The sequence below is a fragment of the Peromyscus maniculatus genome, chromosome 18 (assembly GCF_049852395.1).
Source record: "Peromyscus maniculatus bairdii isolate BWxNUB_F1_BW_parent chromosome 18, HU_Pman_BW_mat_3.1, whole genome shotgun sequence".
NCBI classification, from domain to species: domain Eukaryota; kingdom Metazoa; phylum Chordata; class Mammalia; order Rodentia; family Cricetidae; genus Peromyscus; species Peromyscus maniculatus.
This window is the reverse complement of record NC_134869.1, coordinates 24,690,045-24,699,104: the sequence shown is the minus strand read 5'-3', so window position 1 is coordinate 24,699,104 and position 9,060 is coordinate 24,690,045. Positions and strand designations below refer to the sequence as shown.

The 9,060-nt window shown below is 43.6% G+C and overlaps 1 long non-coding RNA gene across 2 annotated transcripts; it reads right to left on the bottom strand.

The window, feature by feature from the left end:
* Window positions 1-1,226: 1,226 nt before the first annotated feature.
* Window positions 1,227-7,106, bottom strand: LOC121823806 (uncharacterized). 2 transcript variants are annotated; one of them, XR_013045725.1, is made up of 4 exons: window positions 7,059-7,106; window positions 4,196-4,299; window positions 3,880-4,102; window positions 1,227-1,916 (listed from the first exon to the last, which is right to left on the bottom strand). It is a non-coding gene; the product is annotated as an uncharacterized LOC121823806 (long non-coding RNA). The 2 variants fall into 2 exon arrangements; XR_006065413.2 differs by lacking the exon at window positions 7,059-7,106 and having other exon boundaries at window positions 4,196-4,584.
* Between the last annotated feature and the right edge of the window lie 1,954 nt (window positions 7,107-9,060).

The following is a 9,060-nucleotide window of genomic DNA, read 5'->3' as shown; positions in this document are numbered from 1 at the left end:
GGAAAGAGGTGGTGACAGTGTCTTCGTTTGGGGTTTCTAGTCCTGTGAAGAGACACCATGACCATGGCGATGCTTACAAAGGAAAGCACGTAATGGTGGGTGGCTCACAGCTCAGAGGTTCAGTCCATTATCATCATAGTGGCCCATGGGGGCGTGCAGGCAGACGTGGTGCTGGATAGGTAGCTGCTACAGGTTGATATGCAGGCAACGAGAAGTAGACAAAAACATTGGACAGTATCTTGACCATATATGAGACCTCAAAGCCCGCCTCCACAGTGACACACTTCCGCCAACAAGACCACACCTACTCCAACAAGGCCACACCTCCTAATATCTCCACTCCCTTTGGGAGCCATTTTCTTTCAATCTACCCCAAGTAGACAAGTAAGGACCCTGAGGGTGGGAAGGTGGGGGTGGAGGGGGTGGTCATAAAGATAAAGCTGCTACTTTGAAGCCAAAAAAATGCCTTAGGAAAGGCCACTATTTCTTCTTCTTCTTCTTCTTCTTCTTCTTCTTCTTCTTCTTCTTCTTCTTCTTCTTCTTCTTCTTCTTCTTCTTCTTCTGAGAATTTCCTACTAGGTGTCCATTATTTCTAGGTCGGGTTCTTTTCCTACTCTGTGCCCTCTTGAGAGTCTATCTTTGGAAAGCATTCTGGTTACCACAGCATTATGGTTTCAATGAGAATTGTCCCACACAAGCTCATGTTATTTGCACACTTGCCCCGCCCAGCTGGTGGTTCGGATTTAGACCATTGTGAAACCTTTTTCACATGGGACCAAGCTGACAGACATAGAGCTTGAAAAGTGGAGCTCTGCTTCCAACCCAAGCTGTGTGACTCCTGATCCACCAAGAGATAACAAACTGAGTTGCAAGTTCCCACGACCCCTAATGGACTGGGTCTTCACTACCATAGATCCGTGAAACTAAAAAAAAAAAAATCCTTTCCGGCCTTCAAGTTGTTCCTGGTCATATAGTCACAACAATGAGAAAAGTAATTAACACACAGTTTCAAAAGTCAGATTTAATTCCTAACCGATACCCATTTTCTTAACACAGCAGCCTGCCAACAGGCAACAGACAAGACCACTATCAACTCACAGGTAACACAACAAGGAAAAAGCAATGTGTTCCCAGATTGCCCAGAAAAGAATGGATTCGAACAGGAGAGGGTCCTAGTGCATGTTCCCCTTTAAGCCAGATCGCCATCAGAAATGTAGAAATGTGACGACATTAAGCCTTCATGGATTAATTTATTGCAGGTAGGTTGAAAATAAAAATAAAAAGAAGAGAGGGGAGATAAAACGTCTGGGAAATATTCCTGCTAAGGAGGATGTGTGGCTTTTTCCTCAGCTTGTCTCTAGGGAGCAACTTTGCCTTTGTTTCTCCATTGTGTTTCTTGTTCTCTGAAGAAAAAGCATTGCACTCGCCTGAAAGTCAATCCTGAGAAGCCAGCAATCTTCCCCTTCCATCCCACAGGCATTAACAACTTGTGTGGCAGTCCCTGAGAGGCATCTGGCTCCCTTCTCCCCGGCTCAGATGCTCTTTTCCCTCTCTCCTTCTTCTGGTTATTGCAAATCTCTCCCATGTTAGGACCACATGCTTTCTGGTCTGTTTCAAATAACACATCTCAAGACTTTTAAAGAAGACCTTCCATTCCCACCATAGGACTTTCCCGGATCCTTTCCTTTTGAATAGGGAAAGAAAGAGAAGTCAGGCAAAGCCGTGGCAATAACAAACTAAAGAGGGACATGGAGCGGGGGTGGGGGAGTTGGGGAGTGGGGTGGGGGTGGGGGGGGAGAAAGCCTAAGGCTCGATGTTTGGAATACATTAGTGAGATTTAAACAGAAACATCCCAAGTCTCCAGTCAGCCTTAGGAAACCGGTGTGCTTTCCAATTCTTCACTCCCGCACTTCACCCTGCAAGGGAGAAACAGAGACAGATGAACTGAGAACAAATGAGGGCAAGCCTACCTTAGAGGACGACTGAGCAGAGTTCTGGGAGTGGGCTGTACTAGATAGAGAACAGCACTAGAAAACCCAGAGACGGAAACCCGTCCCCACCGTAAACCTGCCGGATGACCCAGAACTAAAGATTTCACTTCCTGCAGTGACACTGATCTCATGTCTGCCTGAGGTGGAACATCCATCTGTTCTGTCTAGATATTAACCATACCACAGTGATGGTACTTTCTGAGTTTACAAAGGCCAAAGACCTTTGTAAAATTGGAGATGCAATTATATAAGCAAACTATATGGAATTTTCTTATGAAATAATATAATTGAGATTTTTTTTTCTCTAGAAAAAATCTGGAGCATATGTGTGCTATACCCATACTTGTATTTCTCTTCTTCTGTCTGCACACACACACACTTGGGAGGGAGGGATAGAGAATAAGAGACAGAGAGACACAAAAGACTGTGAACCTTTCAAAGCCACTTACCCTGATCACTGATACACTTCAGTCATGGCCTCCTAGAGAAAACTCTAATCCCTAAAAAGATCATGAATTTCTGATACTTGGACACTGGGAGAAGATGTCACAGTAGTAGGTTTTCTTACTGCTGAACTTTAAACAGACTAGCTTGCCCTTCACATCTCAGTATATGGATCATGGAACTAAACATTCTGTCAGCTGAAGTCTGAATTGATCCAAACTGTATGGAGGCTGTTTGATGGCATCATTAAGTGGCCAATCCCTTTGACCTCGAGATTCTACTTTTAGAACAAGCATTTATATAATAGTTATATTTTCTAGGTGAGAGTAACTTAAATGTTCATCAATAGGAAATTGGTTAAGTAATTTATTATTCCCATAATGAATATGATTAAATGGATATGTGTTCCTGTGTTCAAGATGTTCAGTGTGTGTGTGTGTGTGTGTGTGTGTGTGTGTGTGTGTGTGTGTGTGTGTGTGTGTTTATATAAAAGTTTCCAAGGGAAATGTGAATTAACTGGAAATATAAACATCTCTACATCAATATCCTAGTAAAGCATAAAAACTACACAATGGTAGGGAAGCAACTAAAATAAAGAGGATATGAGGAAAACATATGGAAATCTACTATCTTGTAAAAAATTAGAACTATAGATTTTTGAAAGAGTTTAGAGGGAAATACTCTGTATAGCTAAACAAAGCTGTTCTTAGAAGCCATAGGTTATTAAACAAAGAAACTCATTATCAGGAGTAGGATACTTCCTTGTGAGTTGCTGGTAAGGAAGAGTGCAGGCCCTCTGTAGTAGTTTGAATATAATTGGCCCCCATAAGATCATAGGGAGTGGCACTATTAGAAGGTGTGGCCTTGTTGGATTAGGAATGGCCTTGTTGGAGGAAGTGTGTCACTGTGGAGATGGGCTTTGAGGTCTCATATATGCTCAAGCCATGCCCAGTGTGTCAGACCACTTCCTATTGCCTGCGGGTGAAGATGTAGGATTCTCAGCTCCTTCTCCAGCACCACGTCTGCCTGCACATCACCATGTCGCACCATGATAATAATGGACTAAACCTCTGAAAATGTAAGCTACCCCAATTAAATGTTTTTCCTTTGTAAGAGTTGCTGTGGTCATGGTATCTTTTCACAGCAATTGAAACCCTAACTAAGACACCCCCAAAAAAACTATACCCCTGCAAAAATCACAAGCTCTTGCCATTCGAAGTTGGTCCACCAGAAATAGAAGATATGACCGTATGGTGGAAGATACCATGCTGAAGACAAAATACACCTTGCTGGCATCTTGTAGAGAAATCAAGTTCAAACTGTACTGGGAGCTTCCCCAAGCCAGTTAGCTTTCACAGTTCCAGAAGGTGTTGTTTAGATAGCTATGGAGAAAAAGCATTAAGCGTCTTAACCCGCTAAGAGCCCTTTGCACTGTGAGACTGACCTGCCGAGGAGGACATGAGCACTCATGCAGTAATGGCACCACTACTATGGGGCTAACCACCTGCTTTCTGATTGAATCGAGGTCTGCTTCACAGGAGGAAATCCTCGTCTGCTGCAGCCGAACCCAGCGAAACACTCACGGCGGGGAGCTTCCACACACTCTTGGAAACTTAAACTATTTGGATTTTCATCCCACTCTTCCTGTTAGAAGCCAGTTTTCGAGGCTGAAATGACAGTAGATTTGAGCTAGTTCTCTGAATCAATAAAGACTTAAAGATGCTGGGAACATTCGGGTATTAGCTAACTGAGGTACTTACAAAGACAGATTGTTTATTTTGGGTCATGGTCTTGGAACTTTCAGACAGGGTCATCTGGAAAAGGTGTTTGTCTCTTTTTCTTTTTTCTCTTCTCTCTTCTGGCACTGGGGATTGAACCGATTATGCAAAAGTTCTACCACTGATCTACAACAGCAACCCTGAAACTACTTTTCAATTATGTATCATCCCACTGATAGAGGCTATAGGCATCAGAATAGGGAGATTCTGGGTTGCTGAATGCATCCACCTGGGATGTATCCACCATGGGAGGATGCTTCTGCTCTTGGTCCCTTTGTCTCTCCTTAGTGGACTGGATAGCAAATTAGTAAACAAAGAAAATGTCCTTCTGAACTCTTTGAACCAGGCTAGCAGATAACACTAGGCTTAGTGGGATGATTCTGCAGGTCAAGTCATTGCCACCAAGCCCAGAGACCTGAGTTCTCTTTCTGAGACCCATATGGTAGAAGGAGAGAGGTCTCCTGCAAGTTCCCCTCTGACATGTGCTATCGCATGCATGCCTCTTCCTTACACCACCACCACCCCAGTCTATACAAATAAATAAATAATAAATAAGTAAATAAATAATGGATGTAAAATATCACTAAAAATACAACCTGTTGCAAGTCAGTGAATCACAAGTATGTTAGCCATCTGAAGGAGGAGAAGCTCTGTGGGACCAAACTCTTTAAAATGTGGGCTGGCACTCATTTCTAACAGGTATCATCGGTTTAAACCGATTTAGAGGCTATCTAGTCAGGAGACTCCGGAGAACTGAACTGAGATGCAGGGAAAGCCTTGAGCATCTGATGTCTGAGTTCTTCTGTGCTAAGACAAAGTGTTTTCAAATGAGTTGCTTATAATTCCTAGAAGCCCATCCTGAGCATTGAGTAAAGAGGCTGTGAGCTTAATAAGTAACAGTGCCCTGTGTATTGCCCCCATGGTCTAGAGTTTTGGTAAAAGAGGATTTCTAAACACACATTCTAACTCTCTAGAGAGGGATTGGTTCCCAACTTCTGTTCTACCACCACATAACACATATCAATGAGATAATTCATTTTAATATTGGATCTGAAAATCTCAATATGAAAGGCATAGAAAATAGCTAAATTGGGTAGATTTTTTTTTTTTGCAAAGTACCTCTTTCCTATCTATAAGAAAATCTGAATGTATTAGTACCCAGAGCTGACTGTTGTATGAATAATTTTAAGCCAGAATCCTTAGCCTGCACACATATATGATGATGGTCATGGATGTGGTGATATTTTCTTTGTGCACCCCACCGAGTAAAGGTTATCTGAAGATCAGAGGAAAAATCCAGCCACTATATTAAACATAGAAGTCAGGCAATGGTAGCACACACCCTTAACCCTAGCATTCGGGAGGCAGAAATTCATCCGGATCTCTGTGAGTTCAGGGCTACACTGGGTACAGAGCCAGGCGTGGTGGCACCTGCCTTAAATTCCAGCACTGGTTAACCATGGAGGTCTGGAGGTCTGTACAGACAGACAGGCAGGGCAGAGCTGGGCAGAAAGAGGAAGTGATGTAGCTGGGTGAGAAAGGAAGTAAGAAGGCGGGGACAGAAAGGTATATAGGCGTGAGTATACAGGAAGTAGGCCTCTCTTTGGCTGAGGATTTCTAGTAGGAACGTGGCTGGCTTCTTTCTGCTTCCCTGAACTCTCAGTTTTTACCCCAATACCTGGCTCCGGGTTTTTTTTTTATTAATAAGACCTTTTAAGATTCATCTTACACATGGATTGTCCCATGGGCCAGAAATTTCAGTCCCAGAAGTTTGGTCCAAGGGCAGCAGCCACAAATGTTAAAACTCTGATTTCTGTGTAGTCCCCTAGGCCACCTCTTCCTCTTTGTGTTTTTGACGCCTCTCTTTGTCAATGCCTGCTTGTGTGCTGTACAAAAAACAAAAACAAAAGCTCCCCTTTTTGTTTTATGCCCATACGGGGTGATGAAAAATCTGACTGATCCTGGTCTTTGTTCATGTCAGGGCCACTGGAATGGGATGCCTCGTTATCAGGTTTCCATGCCTCTCTATGATCTTACTCTGATTCTCTCAAAAGATAATTCATGTGGAATCTGTATTTTGTCACAGCTGCCCTGTGAGTTCTGCTTCTTAACTTCGTTTTTATAAGACACTCATTGACTTATTCCTTAAATATTTAATGATAATTGGGACTGAAGATATTTTTCTAAAAACAACTTGCCTGGGCTTAATGGAAATGACACTGTAGTGGTTCAGGCAGCCAAGTAAACAATTTCATCATCTCCTGATTGGTGCCACGGGGTCTGATGTGACCCCTCCTGGATCAAGTTCATCTGGTGCATAACTGCTCAATTAATAAAACATGAGCTCTCTGTCAATGCGTTGGATAGCTCCAGACTCCCATAGTGCTCAGGCATTTCCTACAGAGCAGACATGGCAGTGTTGTTGGTACTCTAGAGGGACTGGGGATCTGCACTGTGAAGATGGGTACCGGAGGGGGTTATGCATGTCCTCTGCAGTGACACTGGTTCCCACCGGAATAGGCAGGATTCAAATGATGCATTTTTCTTTTACCATGATTATTTTGTCTGTTTTCTCACTCATGGTGAAATTGCTAATAAATACAGGGAAAAAAAAACCATACAAACCTCTGGATACTCAAAGGAATTGAAATTGTCTAACGCATTATTCAAATTAAATCTACACTGTCTACATTGTATCTTGGCCGTTCCCGATGATGACTTCTGCAGTTCCGACCAGATGCAGCAATCATTTCTGCCGTTTCTATTACAGCCCTGCTTCCTCCCAGGCCAAACCTGTCAGAAGGTCTGTGAAGAATCTCTAACATCTCTACATAGTCTTACTTACCTTGAGTTGTAGTGCAGCCTCCACCCACCTCCTTTCTCATGTACTGCTGAAAAGCAATAGAGAATGCCTGTTTTTCTTCTTATTTGTATTGTACAGAGAGAGGCAATGAAGTTATTAATTGATGTCGGAAATACTGCAGAATCCTGTTACCAAGCACAGAGGGCTTTTCACATCTTTGTGTACTGTTTGGATGCAAAAATGGAGTGTTTGTGCCTGGTTGTTAGATTGACACATCTACCAAGAGAAGAGGATGCACTTGATTCATCAATTGTCAATGGAAGAGGGGATGATTTTGTGTGTGCATGCATGTGTGCATTCGTGTGTGTGTGTGTGTGTGTGTGTGTGTGTGCATTCGTGTGTGTGTGTGTGTGTGTGTGTGTGTGTGTGTGTGTGTGTGTGTATTATGCTTAATGGGGAAGGATGGTTGGAAAGAGGATTTACATGAACATGTTTACATGAACATATATGTATGTTCATGTTTGGGGGTGTCGGTGTACATAAGCTTCCATGTGTGGTTATGTGGAAGCCAGAAGGGTGCCTATTTCTCTGCTCTCAGAATCTCAAGCCAAGCCAGAATTCTCATTTTGATCTCTTTTGACTCTGACCTAGACTAGGAAAGGGAGAGAAACATATACTGTATCTCTGAAATACTGACCAACATTAAAACTTCTTAGATTCATTCTATTCCTTCCTTCCTTCCTTCCTTCCTTCCTTCCTTCCTTCCTTCCTTCCTTCCTTCCTTCTTTCCTTCCTTCCTTCCTTCCTTCCTTCTTTGACTTTTCCTCTTATACTATTGTCTCTGATGTATGGAAGTGTATATTCCCTCTCTTCTTAGATGCAACAGTCAAGATTCGCTGCTTTTTTATTTATCATTGTTGCATGATTTTTTTTTTTTTTTTTTTAGGATATGTAATGTTCTATTAACCCCAGAGAGGGCACTGAAGGCAGACCAAAGAACCAATGAACTGAAGGCTAGCTTGGTGAATCCACACGTTCATTAGATTTCCTTATAGAGCATGGTTGACTCAAAAGAAGCTGCATCACTGAAAAGCCCACCTCAGTGTGGCTGACCACCTAGGAAGGTTGCCTCTCTGGAGCTCGCTCTTGAATTCCAGGCAGCCCCATCCCAAAAACTTCTCTTCTCTAGCAATTGTTTTCTGAACACATAGCCTCGGGTATGACCTCGTGAGTCTTGGATCTTCCTGAGATAGCTAATCTTGTAGGTTTCACGGCTCCCTGAATCTGATGACCGACCGCCATGGGCCTCCCTTGTCCCTTTACAGAAACAGTGTGATGCATGGTGTCTGAGTCACTGGAAAGGTCTTTGTTTTACTTTTCCCCTCTCTCCTCAGCGAGAGCTACTTGCTATTTGAGTCTACGAAACCGAGGAAAAGGAGCCTTTTGCCGAAGACATAAGAATTTCTGAAAATGTTCGTCTCCATCTGTGCATCCACACTTGTGAGGCTGTTCTGTGCCCGAGGGGCTTTGCTGCGTTCTCTAAGAGCTTCCTCGGTTGACTCACTGGCCACCACACTAACCTTCCCGTGCCAGCAACCTCCTCTCTTCAGCCCAGTGGACACATTGCTGGTTCTCACCTGTGCTGCCTTCAGCACCCCTGCTGCCCAGCTACAGCATCTCCTGCCAAGCCTCGGCTGAGGGAAACCTCAGAAGCAGGAACAGGAAACACAACAGTGGATCAAATTTCCCTGATACAGATCTGTCCCCTGTGCTACCCACAAGCCCTCACCTACTTCTGATTTCCCTGTGGCTGCATCTTGACTCTCCCTCGCTGACCTCAGGTGCCCTTGAATTGACTCCTTCTCGCTGCAGTAGATTTCCAGCTTCCCAAGCCCTGGCTGGCTACAACTAACCTTAACCTGTCCCAACTGCCTGCTACCTTAGCTTGCTTTTTCCGCTCTGGATTGTTATCTTTGGCTCCAAACCCTGGGTTGACTTCAGTCACCTACTCCCTCGGGCAGACATTTCCCAACCTGCCCCTTTT